The 18322-nt window shown below is 38.3% G+C and overlaps 1 non-coding gene across 1 annotated transcript; it reads right to left on the minus strand.

Moving 5' to 3' along the window:
- Nucleotides 1-17346: 17346 nt before the first annotated feature.
- On the minus strand, nt 17347-17452 carry LOC118858835. The gene has a single exon (XR_005010959.1). It is a non-coding gene; the product is annotated as a U6 spliceosomal RNA (small nuclear RNA).
- Nucleotides 17453-18322: the final 870 nt, after the last annotated feature.

The raw sequence follows: 18322 nt of genomic DNA on the forward strand, positions 1-18322 counted from the left end.
TGGAGGTATAAGTACAAAGAATGAAATAATCCCTACTTGAAAGAAGCTTGCATTCTAATGTAGTGGTTTTTAACCTGGGGTTAGAAGGACCATGCATGTACATAATTATAAGCATACACACACACAAAGACACATGTACATATATTTGTATACCCCTAAACATAGATATACACTTATATATGTACATATACATAATTGCATATGTATGTATATATTACATACAAATTAAAATATATAAATATGTATTTTGGAACATTATTTATATATGAATATATAAATATATACCTATGTATTTTATGCATTTTAAAATGTTATTCTGAGAAAGGATTCATAGGTTTCTCCAGGCTACCAAAGAGTTCCTATGACACACAAAAAAAGGTTAAGAACTCCAGTTTTGGTGGGGAGCTGTAGAGAGAAAGTAGTGACCATTCCTTCAAGAAAAAACATCATAATTGACATCCTTCATTCACTCAGGTTACTTATTTGTTCATATCACCCCTACAGAGGAGAGCAGGCATTTATTGCTGACCATGAAAAGCTCAGCCTCAATGACTGATGGAAAAATTACCTTCCTTTGTCAGTTCACGTAAATAATAATTCATCAAAGAAACATGTGCTCATGAGTTCAGTCTGGTTTGAATTAGAACCATAATGCATTCTTGGGAAGCAGCTGAAGGCAACTGAGCCTCATTAAGAAATCTCCAGCCGTCATTACTTAAGCATATAAACACTCCCTCCTCGTACCATAATGAATTGCATCAAACCTAGCAAGAATGCTGCTTCTCACAGCTGAGTAGGAGTTGCATACATTTACCTGGGGAAGTCACATCTGGCTGACAGTAAAGTTTTGATGAGTCCTTCAGAAACCTGATATGTTTAGTTTGCCTGGAGTCAGATAAGTATTTATCACAGACTGGAAAGAATGCCCAGGGAAATGATTGGCTTATGTTGAATCTACTATTCTCTGATAATCATTATGTAGTGAAAAGGGGTGGGATATTATTTTTTTTTAATTCTAAGGATTCCACCCCCCCCGCCCCCCCCCCCCCCCCCCCCCCCCCCCCAGGTCTCATGAAGTCCAAAGACTAGATGTTCTGCAGATGAATTGACAGCAGCTCACATACCACTATGCATATCTGGCAACCAGGTGTTTTATGGATTAGACAGGAGCCAGCAGCTTTTCCACAAGGGGATATTACTCTTGGTTAAGTCGCATAGAGAAAAAGCAATCAACTTTCAGTAACTTGTCCCTTTAAGACCAAGTGCCTTGGAAAAACTGGCTCTGATCACTTACCTCTCCAAAGAGAAGCATTGCATCATGGACATACTTCAGCCATCAAGCCAGAACAAGCATTTCCAAAGTGGTTCTGTCTGATTGTGCTGTAAAAAATCATCAGCCTGTATCTGGAGGTCAACTGAAGGGAGGAGCAGAAAGAATTCTCCAGTCATCTAAGAGATAAGGGAGAGAACACAAAGCAAAGAGGTGTGGCATTGATTTAGCACTTGAGTGAAATCTAGCCTAACCAGACTTAGGCTAGTCAATCATTGCCTGTCTTTGTAAAAAAATTGTAAGAGGAAAACACAAACATAAACTGTGTTTTTGGTGGACCATGGCTTCAATGGCCATTGCTGCTCATTCAGCTCCAAATACTGCATCTGTAGGAGCCAAAGCTGATTCTTAGATTTTAGCATTTATTTTTGGCAAACTCAATATAGAACTCCCCAAAGAAAAAGCCATCAATTTGTCAATGCCATTGCTCACGAATACACAGCCTTTTCTAAATTCTCCAGGCACTTTGCTGCAGTGTTTTATTTAAAAAATGATTTCATATTCCTAGATGTAGAGTCAGGCATCCAGAAAATTGCACAGTCAACTGGACATTGCCAACTCAATGTCTGAGTCCATGTCGCCCTTGTAACAAATAGGAAAGGGACACAAAGTGTGTGACTGTCATAGATCAAACTCCTCACCATTCTGGGGGAAAACCCAAATTACAGATCTCTTATTCCTCCAAGATCTTTGTGCACTGGAGTCCCTGATGCCTAATAAATAAGTTCAACCCAACCCTGCTTGGGCTATGATTTCATTCCTTTCATCCAGCCTTCTCTACAAGATTACCTTCATACATCTGGGAAAAATTAAACAGATTAGCTTTGTTTCCATGTCCAGTTACTTTTTTGCAACCTACACTTTTTGCTCTGACTTCTCTAAAACAAAGGAGAAATGTCACATTGTATGAGAAACAGTAATTCCAAATGAGGATTCTGTTTAGGGATCACTCAACCAGGGGGCAAGCATGATGTTATTTTAAACATTCCACTTCTACTAGCTAAGCCAGTGTAGGCACATCTTTACTATTAGCATTTGAGCTTATTTTTTTAAAGAACCTTCTAATCTGTGGAATCATGTCAAACAGTCTGAGTTTAATGCCACTAATCAGCCAAACCACTGCAACATTTCATTTACATTGTGCTAAATAAAATTATTTATGGGCTAATAAAAAAAAAATCAAAGGACTTTAAAAGTTTTTTTTTTTTTAAGCATAAAATTGGGCTTTCTAACTCTGCCCTCAGCACTTCTGGGCTATAATAATTTGAAGTTCATTTTTTCTTTTTAGTTATTTGTAAGATTTTTTTTAACCTTATGTACAATTATCCCTCCTGAGCAAATAAATCATGAATTCCCTGGGGAAAGAGACTGCCTTTGGTTTCTAATGTATTTCCTAAAGGCACAAAAGTCAAGATATATTTTGGACTAATTACCTAAAATTTTGACTACAGATATAAGTACTTTTCTGGTTGAATGACTAAAAATTTTATCAGTTTTAAGAGGAGGTGTTAAATACCTACCAAGGCTAAAGTTCTCTGCTAGGCACCAAGGGTATTTAAAGAAGTATGAGTTTATAATCTAGTAGGGGACATGAGATATAAGCACATGGGAAAAAATAACAAGAAAGTATAGTATTGCTGGAATTGGTCTTCCTTTTCTCTTCACATTTAGGGAAATGGCCCTATAGAAAGATGGTGGTTGAGGAAGGCAGGGAAAGGAAAAGGGAAAAGTCAGAAAGAGGGAATCAAGTAGTCATGAGAAAAGATGTCTAAAGGTTTTCTCATCTTGCCCAGGTGATAAGACACTGAAAGACTGAAACTCTCAAGACAAGATTTTTTTCCCCTTCAAGCCTGACAAATTATACAAATACAGTAGGAAGGTATCTGGTGCTAAAAACAGAGAACCTGGGTTGAAATTCTTTCTTGAATGCTTATTTATTATTTATGTGACTTTGAGCAATTTATTAACCTCCTTCAATTTCATTTCTCTCATCTGTTAAATGGGTGAGTAGGAGTTGGATTAGAAGGTCTCTGAGGTCCTTTCCAGCTTTTAATTCAACATGCCAGGATCTTGTAACTTGGCCTTGAGGGGCCTATGAGTATGTTCGCTTTGTCTAACATGGAAGCTATGGAATACCCTGACACATGGGTTGGGTAGCCTCCTTTGATTGGATACCTGAGTCTTTAAAACTGATAGGCCTGAGCTGTTTGCATTTTTTCAGATGCCCCTCTTTTCAGACATTCCTATTTGTCCAGTGTGTACAGGTGAGAAGGGAGGGACTTGCATTCTCCTGCTTACTTCTCATTTTAGATACTGGAGGTGATCCTCAGGGGACCTGGGAGTTCAAGCCATGATGACCTTGGAGCCAGGATTGCAGGTAGGGTGGTGCATAAGCCAGCCAGACTACCATGGAAGCCTGAGAAGTCAGATTGCTGGAAAATTGCCTGAAATCTGAAGAAACTCATAGCCTTGTAGAAAGCTCAAAGACAGATGAGACTGAAGCTCTCTCCTGCTCTTGTCAAATCCACCATGCCCCATATGTAGGAGTATGGGGGCACTGATCTCCATGAATGAGGATAGAATCCCCTACCAATGGGATTTGGGACTAGGGTTACAATCTCAAGAGATTAGGATACCTGTTTTGCTAAACTGGAGAGAGAAACTTGAGAAATAATGGTATGCTGGAGGTGGCTCCTGAGAGCCAATTATTAAATTTGCAGTGTGATTGTTTACCCTTTGGTAAAGTGCAAATGCTCCAAATTCAGGCTTGATTAATTGATTTTGTTGATTGTCTGACAGGAGATTTAAAAAAGTGATGTAGAAAATGTAAATAGGGCAGATTAAATGTAAAAGCCTGACAGAAATACATTCCTTATCCACAAGAGCTAGTTGTTAAGCATTTACCAGCATACCCCCTGAGTCTGCAGGAAAACCTAGAAAGAAATGGAAAGCTAGCCCCACCCCCAGTATCATCAAAAGAGATCAATGGGAAAAGCTAGACTTCATGGGGGGCTTCAGTCAAAGGACCCTTTATAAGTGATAGTGATGACAGGGACTTATAAAGGATAGGCCTAGAGTCGGGAAGACCTGAGTTTAAACCTGGCCTCAGACACTAGCTGTGGGACCCTGGGCAAGTCATTTAACCCTGTTTGCCTCAGTTTCCTCATCTGTAAAATGAGCTGGAGAAAGAAATGGAAAACCACTCCAATGTCTTTACCAAGAACACCTGGCCTCAGATACTTACTAGGCATGTGACCTCAGGCAAGTCACTTAACTTTTTTGTTTGCTTCAACTTTGTCATTTGTAAAATAGAGATAATAATAGCACTTTGCAGTGACAGGATCTGAGTTTGAATCTGGGCTCTTGCTTCTTGCTATTTGTGCAGCAAGTGGCCTTGGGCAAGCGACTTAAGCTTCCTGGGTCACGGTTTGTAATGGCAATCAAAGTGGGACTTTTTGATATTTTTTTCTTTTGGAGTGCTTCTCAGCACTAAGGAAATCAAGTGCCTTTGATTGATTCAAGAGTCTTTGATGATCTGCTTAAGCCACAAGAAAGCCTAAGTCACATGAGTTTGAGTCACTTGGTTGTGACACCCTCTGACCCTGAAGAAGTGTAGTAGTGAAGAAGTAACTCTTAGGTTAGCATTTTGCTTTGGGGCTCATTTGTTGGGAAGAATGTTCCTATGATTTGGCTAGGCGAGACTCTAGGTAGCCATTAAGGAGCCTGCTGGCTGTGAAAACCTAGATGTTGGTGCTTTTCTCTCTGTTAACTTTGCACATATTGCTATGGACAGACAGATAGAAGCCCTGTCTGCTGATTTGTGTTATTTGCTCTGTTTATATAATTTCCACTTGTGATTTCTGTTTGTGTTTTCTCTAAAGTTCAGGGTGCTGACTTTTTCCCCTGAACTAAGTGAATGATATATGTATGTTTGATTAAAGTGAGATTGTAAACCCCTTAAAGTTGCTTTCCTTTGAAGAGCAGAGCAAAGAACCTGTGCTAGCAGCCCTCCTGCGTGCTGGTGTTATTGGTCTTATACCTCCCACAGCAGCTGCAAGCAGCATTGTTGTTACACAGTTTGGACTAGATAATCTTGATCCCTTGGATCTCTAGGTCTTCTACTAAGATACCTGATAGTGCTCTGGCATAGCTTCTAATCATAATTACAAGCTGAGTGCTGGTTTTCTCCACCTGGCTTAAATGACAGTAAGAATGGAGGGCACTGGACACTTCATCTACCCCTCCCTGTACTGGCTCTGCCTGCTCAGATTGACAAGATACAAGTATTATCAAGACAAGACTCACCAGTGTGAACTATACATATTAGTGTTACCCCAGCTCTGTAACTGGGAAAGGCCAAGTTAGCAAAAGAGGCTTGTCCTATATGCGTGTGGCTCCCAGAGTCTTTTATGTCTATCTACAGGTCTCTAGCTGAAGAGAAAGCCTTCTCTTGAAGCAGGAACAAAGAATATCTCTGTTTTACAAATCCCTCTTGCCAACTCTGCCCTTCACCACAGGCACATGACATCAACAGTTATCCCTTCCACATCGTGGGATTAGGGGCCCAGCACCACCACGATCTACAAAATCTGCATAAAATTTTTTGTCCCTCTGTTTGTGCTGGAGAAGAAGTCTGGATTATTATTGGTATTAAAAGATAAATGTGTTCATATAATGCAATATGATACATATATTTTATGAATTTCTGAGTTTCTACACTTCTTTTGTGCTGTCTGCTGGCCTTCCCCAAAATTACCCCAAAATTCCCATTTAATTTCTTTTGCTGACCCATGATATATCAAAACCACAACGGGGAAAGTTGTAATGTGGAAGGGATAACTGTAGTAATCATTATCTCTACTAATGAAGAGTCTTGGGCAAATGTTCTAGGCTGGAACACTGGGTTACATTTTCAAGCCGGTTTCTGTATGGTGAAGCCTATTGTGTAGGTGTCTCTAGGTTTCCTGGGTAGGAGTCTATGAACCAAGAGAATTACATGGGAAAATCTCCCCAAATACACTGGGTCCTTCTCTGCCATGGGAATCTATGGCTCAAGGTTTCTGGGAGTATATGATTAACAAATAATAAAGTGAGGGCAAGAACTTTTATTGGAGGTTGGAGAAAAAAAACTGGAAAATGTTTCATGGAGAAGGTGGACTTAATCCCGAGCCTTTGTTCAGGCAGCATCAGCAAAAACTTAGAGAGGGAAGATATCTCAGAGGCCATGTATTCTAACATTCTCAGTTTACAGTTGAGGAAACTGAGGCCCAAGTAGATGAAGTCAATTACCTAAGGTGGCACAGATAGTAATCATCAATGGCAGGATTTGAACCCACAACTTCCAAACCAGTGATCTTTCCCCTGTATAGTATTTTTTTTTAGGTGGTGGGGAGACCAATTAAGCAAGATTAGAGTACCAGCAGGGGTGGGGAACCTGTGGCCTCAAGGCCACATGGGGCCCTCTAGGTGTGGCCCCAAACTTCTGTGGAATTTGGATTCATTCAAAGGGCCGCACTTGAGGAACTAGCGGGCCCCATGTGGCCTCGAGGTCACACATTCCCCACCCCCGGAAAGGAAATATTAGTATAGTTTGATAAGTAAGATTGATACATACAGGTTCTTAATTGTCAAGAGGAGAGCTTGGACTAAGTTTTTATAAGTAATAGGGAGCCATTGAACATTGATTGAGGTGGGAAGAAAAACACCATAAAATTAATCTGAGAGCATTGTTTAAGATTGCAGACAAAGGGAAATCAGGAGGGAGGGAGATCAGTCAGGAGGCATTTAAAAATATCTATTTCGTCTGAAACATGTTTCAGCTTCGTTAGCTGGTAAGCTACAAGATATATCAGCATTGAATGGACGTCAAAGCTACTTCGCTAAGAACCTGCTGCAACATAGCAAATTTCTTAAGAAAGAATGTCACCTGACCCATGTTGAAAAGTCTTGTTTCAAATTTCCCCATTGTGTTTAGAGTATCACTGTTCCCAGGTCTAGAAAGTGAGAGATTATGTCTGCCTGCTGGTTGGCCACTGAGGAAACAGACTCTCATTCCACAAATCCCTGATTAGCAAAGAAGCTGGAAGGGCATGCTGAAGAATCTTTGAGGCTGTTAAGTAACTGTTCCAAAATACAGTTGGAAGAGTTTCTAGAGGGACAGAGGTCAGAGAAGTTTAAATGTCTGATTGTTTTTTGGAAGTCTTTACCACCCTCATTGTAAATATTACCCTAATTCTTCATTCTTACTGGTGCGTTAGCATTCAGCACCCAATGACTCTCTTATTAGAACCTAAAAAAAGGTTGCTATTGCCAAGGATGGGCAAATTTAATTGCTTTTCTTCTCTATAATCTTTCAAATTAATTCAGAAAAAAAGCCTCTTTCTCCCCCCCCCCCCGCACCCAAGCCCTCTCCTCCTTAATCTTACAAAGAATTTTTATTATTGTGAGCCAGTTATATGATGGAAAAGAAAAACACCGCAAAACTAAACAATTTCTCAGTAGTGAGAGGACATTCATTGAAGTCAGAGGGAATATTCCAGAATTACAGAAAATAAAGAAACAACATTTATCTCCTTGCTAAAAACCAAATAGTGAAGTCTCCCTTTCAGTTCCCCCTAAACCTTCAATGGTTGCCTCTTCCTCCAAAATAAATTGCAAACTTCTTTGCTTCACACATGAGGGTACCCATGATCAAACCTTTTCCTTATCTATCTACTAGTATTTCTTATTTGTTTACATACATGTTCTCCTCCAAGTTGGTCTTGCAATTCCCATTTTGATTTGGACTGGGATCTGCCTATATGAAACCAAAACAATTAACAATATCATTAAGTCACATAATATATATGTACTAAAAATAAAACCAGTTTTGTATATTTTTAAAAAATTGGTCTATAAATATGACTCTATGTATGTAGTAAATTCCTGTAAGGAACCACCCTCTACCAAGGCAGGTCCATAACAATTCTGAATTTATATCTTTAAAAAAAATAATTAATTAATTTTTAGTTTACAACACTCAGTTCCACAAGTTTTTGAGTTCCAAACTTTCTCCTCCTCACCCCCAAGATGGCATGTAATCTGATATAGGTTCTATATATATATGTATATATATATATATATATATATATATATATATATATATATATATATATATCTTCACATTCAACTTATTTTCCCAATAAAGTTGTAAAAAAGAATTATAACTAATGAAAGGAACCATGAGAAAGATGTGAAAAAAACAAAAATAAAATAAAAGACAGAGCAAATAGTTTGCTTTAATCTGCATTCAGGCTCTGTAATTATTTCTCTGGATGTGGATAGCTTTTCCACCATGAGTCTTCTGGAGGTGTCTTAGAACTTTGCATTGTTGAGAAGAGCCAAGTCTATCAAAGTTAGTCATCACAGAAGCAATGTGTCTGTGGTTGTATACAATGTTTTCCTGGTTCTGCTCCCTTCAGTCATCATCAGATCATATAGTTCCCTCCAGGTTCTTATGAAGTTCATCTGCTCCTCATTTCTTATGGCACAATAGTATTCCATTACATTCATATGCCACAATTTGTTTAGCCATTCCCCCATCGGTGGGTATCCCCTTTATTTCCAATTCCTTGCCACCACAAAGAGAGCTGCTTTAAATGTTTTTGTACATACGAGTCCTTTTCCCCCTTGTATGATCTCTTTGGGATATAGCCCTGGAAGTGTTATTGCTGGGTCAAAGGGCATGCACATTTTGAAAGCCCTTTGGGCATAGTTCCAAATTGCTCTCCAGAATAGTTGGATCAGTTCACAACTCCACCAACAATGCAATAGTGTTCTAATTTTCCCACATCTTCTCCAGCATTTATCATTTTCCTGTTTTGACATGTTAGCCAATCTGACAGGAGAGATGTGGTACCTAAGAGATGTTTTGATTTGTATTTCTCTAATCAATAGCGATTTAGAGAATTTTTTCATATGACTATGGATATCTTGAATTTCTTCCTCTGAAAACTGCCTGCTCATATTCTTTGACCATTTATCAATTGAGGAATAACTTGTATTCTAATAAGTTTGACTCACTTCTCTATGTATTTTAGAAATGAGGCCTTTGTCAGAGACACTGGTTGTAAAAATTCTTTCCCAGTTTTCTACTTTCTAAATCTTAGTTGCATTGGCTTTGTTTGTACGAAAACCTTTCAATTTAATGTAATCAAAATTATCCATTTTGTATTTCATAATGCTTTCTATCTCTCGTTTGCCAAGTCATAAATTCTTCCCTTCTCCATAAGTCTGACAGGTAAGCTATTTCCTTCTCTCCCAAATTGTTTATAGTATCAGCCTTTATTTCTAAATTGTGAACCTATTTTGACTTTATTTTGGTATATGGAGTAAGATATTGGTCTATGCCCAATCTCTGCCATACTGTTTTCTAGTTTTCCCGCTAGATTTTGTGGAATAGTGAATTTTTATCCCAGAAGCTGGACTCTTTGGGTTTATCAAAGAGTAGTTTACTATATTCATTGACTACTGCCTCTGTGTACCTAACCTATTCTTGCAGTTTATATCTGAAAAAAAGTTTCTCTGCCCAAAGGGCTATAAAACTGTGCATGCTCTTTGACCCAGCAATACCACTTCTAGGTCTGTATCCCAAAGAGATCATAAAAATGGGAAAAAGACCTACATGTACAAAAATATTTATGGCAGCTCTTTTTTGTGGTGGCAAAGAATTAGAAATTGAAGGGGTGCCCATCAATTGGGGAATGGCTGATCAAGTTGTGGTATATTAATGTAATGGAATACTATTGTGCTATAAGAAATGAAGAGCAGGTGGACTTCAGAAAAACCTGAAAGCCTTATATGAATGGATGCTGAGTAAAATGAGCAGAATCAGGAGAACAGGTACAGCCATGTTGTGTGATGACTGACCCCAATAGATTTAGCTCTTCTCAGCAATGCAAGGATCTAAGACAATTCCAAAAGACTCATGATGGTAAATGATATCCACTTCCAGAGAAAGAACTTTGGAGTCTGAATGCAGATGAGAGCAAACTATTTGCTCTCTTTTTCTTTTGTTGTTTTGTGTTGTTTCTTCTTTCTCATGGTTCCTCCTATTGGTTATTGGTTCTAATTCTTCTTTACATCATGACTAATAAAATGAAAATATGTTTAATATGAATGTAGAAGTAGAGCTTATATCAGATTGCATGCCTCTTTTAACAATCCGGCTAGCAGCTTCTGTGGGGGCGTAAGATCCACCCACAGCCAGCACCCAGGAGGCTGCTGGCATGCCGGGAAAGCACAGGTTCTTTTTATCTGCTTAACCAAGGAAAGCACGGTGAAGGGGTTGACAAACTTACTTTAATCCAGCATTCAGTTAGTTCAGGGGAAAAAACAGCCAGCACCCTGAACTTTAGAACATTCATTTAGTTCGGGGGAAAAAAACCAGCATCCCGAACTTCAGAATAAAATACAAACAAATTACAAATATCAACAGACAGACCCAACACAATTCATAGTTACCAAAATCTAGGTTCAGCCCGAGGGCTGGCCAAGAGTCACACTCACCACAGCTGATGCTCCAACCAAAAAGGGATCTTCAAGCTGTCTTCTCCCCTCTTATAGAGTGTTTGTCATTATCAAGCACCTCTTGAATAACCAGAGCCTATTGGTTCTTGAGTTGGTCCCTGCCTCTGGGACCCTGGGAGGTTCACATCCATGCAGACCAGGTCAACACCCAACAGAGGCAGACCCAAACCCATGTGGTCCAAAAGCCTCTGCTGTCCCCAACATGCAAAGTAGGCCCTCCCTGGAGTTAGCCCTAGCAGGGGCCCAGCACCCAGCAAGGCTCAATGAGATAAACTGAGTCACTCAAAGAAAACAAAGGCCATTCTGGTTACAATGCCATCTTGGGGAGGGAGAAGAAACTTTAAAATTCAAAATCTTATGGAAGTGAATGTTGAAAACTAAAATTAAATAAATTAATTATTAAAAAAAAGAAATTTCCTTGGTTTACTGAGAGGTTAAGTAACTTTCCTCAGGCTATACAGTTAATATATGTCAGGGCATGGAAAGGAACCCAGATTTTCCTTACTAATAGGCCAGATTCTGATTCGCTAAGTTGCATGGCCTCTTATTTATAATTAAAAATTTCTCCAAACTGACTTGGACTTGTAGAAGAATAGCCCTAGCAGCCATTTAATGAGGAAAGTATGCTCTGCTGCAATATAATATAACTTCTTTTTTGTCAATTAAGAATATATAGTTACATGATCTTGTTTGCATGGCTTTGTTAAATACAGCATATAGTACAGTGAAGCATATATGATTCTTACATTTCAACAGGTCACAATTTAAGAGAAGTAGCTGGGAAATACAGAAGACTTATAATAGAAAAACAGATGCTCATACCATAAAGCTAGATGGACATCAATTGGATATAAAGAAAGAATATAATGAATTTCTTTAATATTCTCTGCATTCATAAAAACATGTGCGTTCTTAGAGGTATGACACCTTCAAACAGAGGTGGTTTTATATCCATTATTTACACTTCATTTCATTAGTTTCATTATTTTCTTTAGAAATATAATTCACAATATTTATGGAATGAATCAGTCATCAAAAGTGATAGAAAAGGAGAGATCTGAGTGGTAAAAGAATTAGAATTTATAGTCATTATCCTGTGTAGACAATATAGAGGAAACAAACAGACACTGGGGATGAACTATTTTTATCATTGGGAAATGGCTGCCTAATGTTTTTGTTCTGAGGCCCCATCTTTGCAACAGTAAAAAGGGTGAAAATGCCCCAGTATGTGTCTGCAAACCACATGTTATGATCCTTACACTTAACCCAAAGCCCAGCTTTTTCTCTGCTCCCAATCCACTGAAATGCATTTTAGTTAATTGAGGGGAAAGACCCTTCCTGGGCCCTATTTCTTAAATGACCAGAACTTTTTACAGAAGGACCTTCTCATAGTTTCCCAACACTTTTCCCATATATCACATGAAGTTCTCTTCTCAACTGAAAAAGAGGGGGATGGGAATTGTTGGACTTCAATGAATCATAGAGGACTAGCATAAAATGACGAATGATTTTCATCAAAAGTGTGTCAGGTGTGAGAGGTTGGGATATCTAGCCCTTGGTATAAATTTACCTAGAGCTGCTTCCCTTTCGAATCTGCAGAGATGAGTTGGATTTCTTCCAAAATCTCTACTGTTTTTTCTTCCAGATGGAAATTCAATGAGAGCAGCCTCTGGCTTTGAGTATTTCAACATTTCTGATTTTTAGACAGAAATTGAAGTTGAAATCCAAAATTGCTGCAAACACATTCCTGAAGTCCACAAGGGTTTAGTTGAAGGTTAGTTTTAAATTACCATTCTTATTTAATCTGAACGAGTTGGCCAATCCCACTAATTGGCATTTTCCCTCCAAGCTTGATAAAGGTCCCATAAACTTTTAACAGAATGAGCATCAGCTACTCTAAAATCTCCCAAAATAGTTTTCTTTATTTTTTGATTAGACATGTGATTTCATTGGTATGGGGGAACTCTCACTGAGAAGAAATGGTTCTCCATTTCCTAATGGACACATTTATGTAATCATGGAATGACAGAATCTCAGAGTTGGATGAGGCCTAAGATCCCATCTACTCAATGGGGGCTTCATAGCCTTTTTTAAAAAAATCATGAGCTTTTTTGGCACTTTGGTGAAACCTGTGGATTCTTCAGAATAATATTTTAATTGCATAAAATAAAATATATAGGATTGCAAAGGAAAATATATTTTTTAATATTTTATTATTTAATATTTTTAGTTTTCAACATTGGTTTCCACAAAATTTTGAGTTACAAATTTTCTCCCCATTTCTACCCTCCCTCCCATTACAAGATGGCATATATTCTGATTGTCCCATTACCTAATCAGCCCTCCCTTCTGTCACCCCACTCCCCCCCCATTCCCCTTCCTCCTTACTTTCTTGTAGGGCAAGATAAATCCTCCTAAATTCTATACCCCATTGCCTGTATATTTTATTTCCCAGTTGCGCGCAAAAACAACTTTTTTTTTGAGCATCAGCTTTTAGAACGTTGAGTTCCAAATTCTCTCCCCTCTTCCCTCCCCACCCACCCTCCCTAAGAAGGCAAGCAATTCAACATAGGTCACACGTGTATCAATATGTAAAACATTTCCACAATAATCATGTTATGAAAGACTAACTATATTTCCCTCCATCCTATCCTGTTCCCCTTTATTCCATTTTCTCCTTTGACCCTGTCCCTTTTCAAAAATGTTTGCTTTTGATTACTTCTTCCCCCTATCTGCCCTCCCTTCGATCAGCCCCCCTTTCTTATCCCCTTCTCCCTACTTTCCTGTGGGGTAAGATACCCAATTGAGTGTGCATGTTATTCCCTCCTCAAGTCAAATTTAATGAGAGCAAGATTCACTCATTCTTCCTCACCTGCCTTCTCTTTCTTTCCAACAGAACTGCTTTTTCTTGTCACTTTTATGTGAGATAATTTACTCCATTCCATTTCTCTCTTTCTCCCTCTCTCAATACATTCCTCTCTCATCCTTTAATTTTGTGCCCTCTGTCCATATATATGTGTGTGTGTGTGTGTGTGTGTGTATTATATATATATATATATATATATATATATATATATATATGTATACATATATTATGTATGTATGTATGTAGATTCCCCTCAACTACCCTAATACTGAGAAAGGTCTCATGAATTACAAACATCCTCTTTCCTTATAGGAATTTAAACAAAACAATTCAACTTTAGTAAGTCCCTTATGATTTCTCTTTCTTGTTTACCTTTTCATGCTTCTCTTGATTCTTGTATTTAAAAATGAAATTTTCTATTCAGCTCTGATCTTTCATTGAGAAAGCTTCAAAGTCCTCTATTTTGTTGAAAATCCATATTTTACCTTGGAGCATTATACTCAGTTTTTTTGGTTAGGTCCTTCTTGGTTTTAATCCTAGCTTTTTTGACCTCCAGAATATCATATTCCAAGCCCTTCAATCCCTTAATGTAGAAGCTGCTAGATCTTGTATTATTCTGATTGTGTTTCCACAGTACTCAAATTATTTCTTTCTGGCTGCTTGTAGTGTCTTCTCCTTGACCTGGGAACTCTGGAATTTGGCTACAATATTCCTAGGAGTTTTCTTTTTAAGATCTTTTTCAAGAGGTGATTGGTGGATTCTTTCAATTTCTGTTTTACCCTCTGATTCTAGCACATCAGAGCAGTTTTCCTTGATAATTTCTTGAAAGATGATGTTTAGGCTCTTTTTTTGATGGTGGCTTTCAGGTAATCCAATAATTTTTAAATTATCTCTCCTGGATCTAGTCTCCAGGTCAGTGGCTTTTCCAATGAGATAGTTCACATTTTCATTCCTTTGGTTCTATTTTATAATATCTTGATTTCTCATAAAGTCACTAGCTTCCACTTGCTCCATTCTAATTTTTAAGGTGGTATTTTCTTCAGTGGTCTTTTGGACCTCCTTTTCCATTGGGCTAATTCTGCCTTTTAAGGCATTCTTGTCTTCATTGCCTTTTTGGAGCTCTTTTGCCATTTGGGTTAGTCTATTTTTTAAGGTGCCATTTTCTTCAGTATTTTTTTGGGTCTCCTTTAGCAAGTCATTGGCTGGTTTTACATGATTTTCTTGCATCACTCTCATTTATCTTTCCAATTTTTCCTCTACTTCTCTTACTTGCTTTTCCAAATCTTTTTTGAGGTCTTCCATGGCCTGAGACCAATTCATACTTTTCTTGGGCGTTTTTGATGTAGGCTCTATGACTTTGTTGATTTCTTCTGGCTGTATGTTTTGATCTTCTTTGTCACCAAAAAAAGATTCTATAATCTAAGTCCTTTTTTTTCCACTGCCTGTTCATGTGCCTAGCCAACTACTTGACCCTTTTGTCAAAAACCCTTGAGTTTTTTGTCAGGGTATGATTGCTTGTAGAGTAGAGAGTACTTTATCCCAAGCTTTAGCGGCTGTGCTGCTGTTTTCAGAACTACTTCTCCTCCACTTTTACTGCAAGCTCTGCCACAGCAGTGCTCCTCCTCCCCCAAGAACTGCAAACCAGGATCATGATTCTGATCCAAGCAGGACAAAGCAAGAGAATTTGCCTCTGTGCCAGCAAAGTGCTCCTTGCACTGCCGCTCTGATCTGCTGATTGATTCCTCCCACTGTGTGATCCAAGGACTCCGGAAGCAGCCACAGCTGGATCTCTGAAAGCAGCTACAGGAGCTTCTTGCTGCTGCCACTGCCACTACAACACCACCTCCACCACCCCCAGAGCTGGGGGCAGACTGTTCTCTAACCTGATCCTGCAGTTTTCCCACTAACCTGCTTTGTGGTCTTTGGTGTTTGTGGGTTGAGAAGTCTGGTACCTGCCACAGCTCAATGATTCATGGCCCTCAGGCCTGCTCTGCCTGACTCCTGGTCTGGTCTGTCCTGGTGCGACTGGGCTGTGCTCCAGTCCCCTCCCAGGTTCTGTTCTCAGCACAGTGCGACAGACCCTTCCCAGCAACGATCCAGGCTGTTCTGGGCTGGAGAACTGCTTCCCTCTGCTATTTCATGGGTTCTGCAGCTCTAGAATTTGTTCAGAGCCATTTTTACAGGTGTTTGGAGGGATTTGGAGGAGAGCTTAAGCGAGTCCCTGCTTTCCGCCAGCCATCTTGGCTCCACCCCGGAAACTATATTGAAATACAATGATGAAAATATAGTTTTTAAAAAGTTCCTGGGCTCCAAGTTAACTCTTGGAATAGAAGATAGACAATACATTCCTGAAAGTGAATGACAAATGCCAAGGCCCAGAGTCAGATATGAGCACATTATAGAGAGGCATGATAAATTCATTAGCTTGGCTCATTGTACTATTTCTATTTGATGGCAGAATGAGTCAAATAGGAAGAAGTTTTTAGAGTCTGTGATTACAACAGCTTGTTTGTTAGAAATTGAGAAGTGACAGAGCAGACTCTGAACCTATGTGTATTGATTCCGAAGTACTGTTTTCTTTTCAGTCCACTGAGCTTTCTTCTAACGATTATTTAAAAATTATTTTTTCATCAGCAAAATTTCATTTTTCTTATTCTCTTTCAGTTGAGAATGAAAGGAAAACAAAAAACCTGTTACAATTACACATAGCCATGCAAAACAAATTTCCATGTTGGTCATTTTCGCAAAGATAATATCTAAAAAACCTATATATATATATATAGGGGTGCTTATGTTTTTTCTATGTCTCATTTTGTATTCTGAGTCTATAATATTTCTATTTAGGAGGTGGATAGCATACTTGTTGCATGATCAATCCTCTGGAATCATAGGAGGTAGTTAGTTATGTTGATCAGAGTTCCTAATTCCTTCAAAGTAGATTGTCTTCACCTTGTCATTGTATAAATTATTCTCCTGATTCTGTTCATTTCACTCTGCAACAGTTCATATAGGATTTACTAGGTTTCTCTGAAACTGTCCTCTTCATTTATTACAGAACAAAAGGATTCCATCACATTTATATGCCATAACTTGTTCATCCATTCCCTAATTTATGGGTATCCCCTCAGATTCCCAATTTTGCTACCTCAAAAAGACCTATAAATATCTTTGCATATTCTTACTTATAGTTTGTTTTACTTAAGATTAAACCCTTCCTTAGTCTGTTCTCTCTCTAATACCTCTTCTTCCTTCTTTCCTTTCCCCCCATTTCACCATTTAGTCAAATGTGTTTCTGTATTCAATTGTGCATGTGCATGTATGTGTATAGACTTTTACTTGCATATCCTGATTATCTGAGATAATATTCTCTATCACCCTTTCCCTTCCCTCTCAGTGTATCCTTCTTCCCCTCTTATTCCATTATTCTTTTAAGGTCAAAACATAATGGAACAATTCCTATGCTTTCTGTCTAATTAGACTCCCTCTCTTCCCCCTGATGTTGATGCGATCCAGAGGTGACACATGTCTTCTTCCCATATTTAAATGTAAGCAGTTGATCCCTGTTTAGTCCATATGATTACTCCAAAACACGGAATACTTCATAGATTTTCATGTCATTCTTGTTGAGGGATCATGCTTACCTTCACCGTGCTATTCCAATTCAATATATGTGCTACTGAAGAAAGTACCCTCTTATTGCATATTTCAGAATTTTGTGGATGCTCTTCTATGCAAAGTTACTGATCATTATAATATGTAATGGGTCCAAGTCATTGCGTGCTAACTTTGCTTCATTTTTCCAGTAAAGCTATGTATCAGTTTCCTCAAAAGGAGAAAGATATAACAACAGAAGCTAATAATATAACGGCATAGTCTTTTATATTTTGTATATTTCTCAACATGAGACTATAATTGGATTCATCAAACAATGCCCTACCAATTTTCTTCTGAGTATTTCAGATATGATACAGAAAAGGGAGTAACATTGAGGATATTATTTCAAAAATTCAGTATGAAATGATAACCCTTGACCATTAGAATCTATCTGACATAGAATGCACATATATGTAGTGTGATGTCAATGATGATGAATGTGGCTTCACCTAGGAGCCAGCCATAAAGAGAACAGGGGAACTTTTTTCACATAGATCTCTTTATTCTGCAATTTGTTTAATCCAATGCAAATGGGATATTTCTGAAACAATTGCTCCAGACCCAGCACTGAACGCATAGGTGAGCATTTCTCAATTTTTTTGGTCTCCTGACCCCTTTATACTCCTAAAAATTATTGAGGATGCCAAAGAGCTTTTGTTTATTAGGCTATTTCTATCTATACTTTACTGTATTAAAATTAAAATATCTTAGTATTATTATGAAAATAGTTTTGACCTTTTAAAAGTCTCAGGGATCCCCAAGCATCCCAAGATGACACTTTATGAATTTCTGGCATTACACACACACACACACACACACACACACACACACACACACACACTATAAATAAACAGGGAACATGTAGACCAGGAAGAAAAGTAAGAAATGAATGGATGTTCTGAAAG

This window comes from Trichosurus vulpecula, chromosome 7 (assembly GCF_011100635.1).
Source record: "Trichosurus vulpecula isolate mTriVul1 chromosome 7, mTriVul1.pri, whole genome shotgun sequence".
Classification (NCBI taxonomy): domain Eukaryota; kingdom Metazoa; phylum Chordata; class Mammalia; order Diprotodontia; family Phalangeridae; genus Trichosurus; species Trichosurus vulpecula.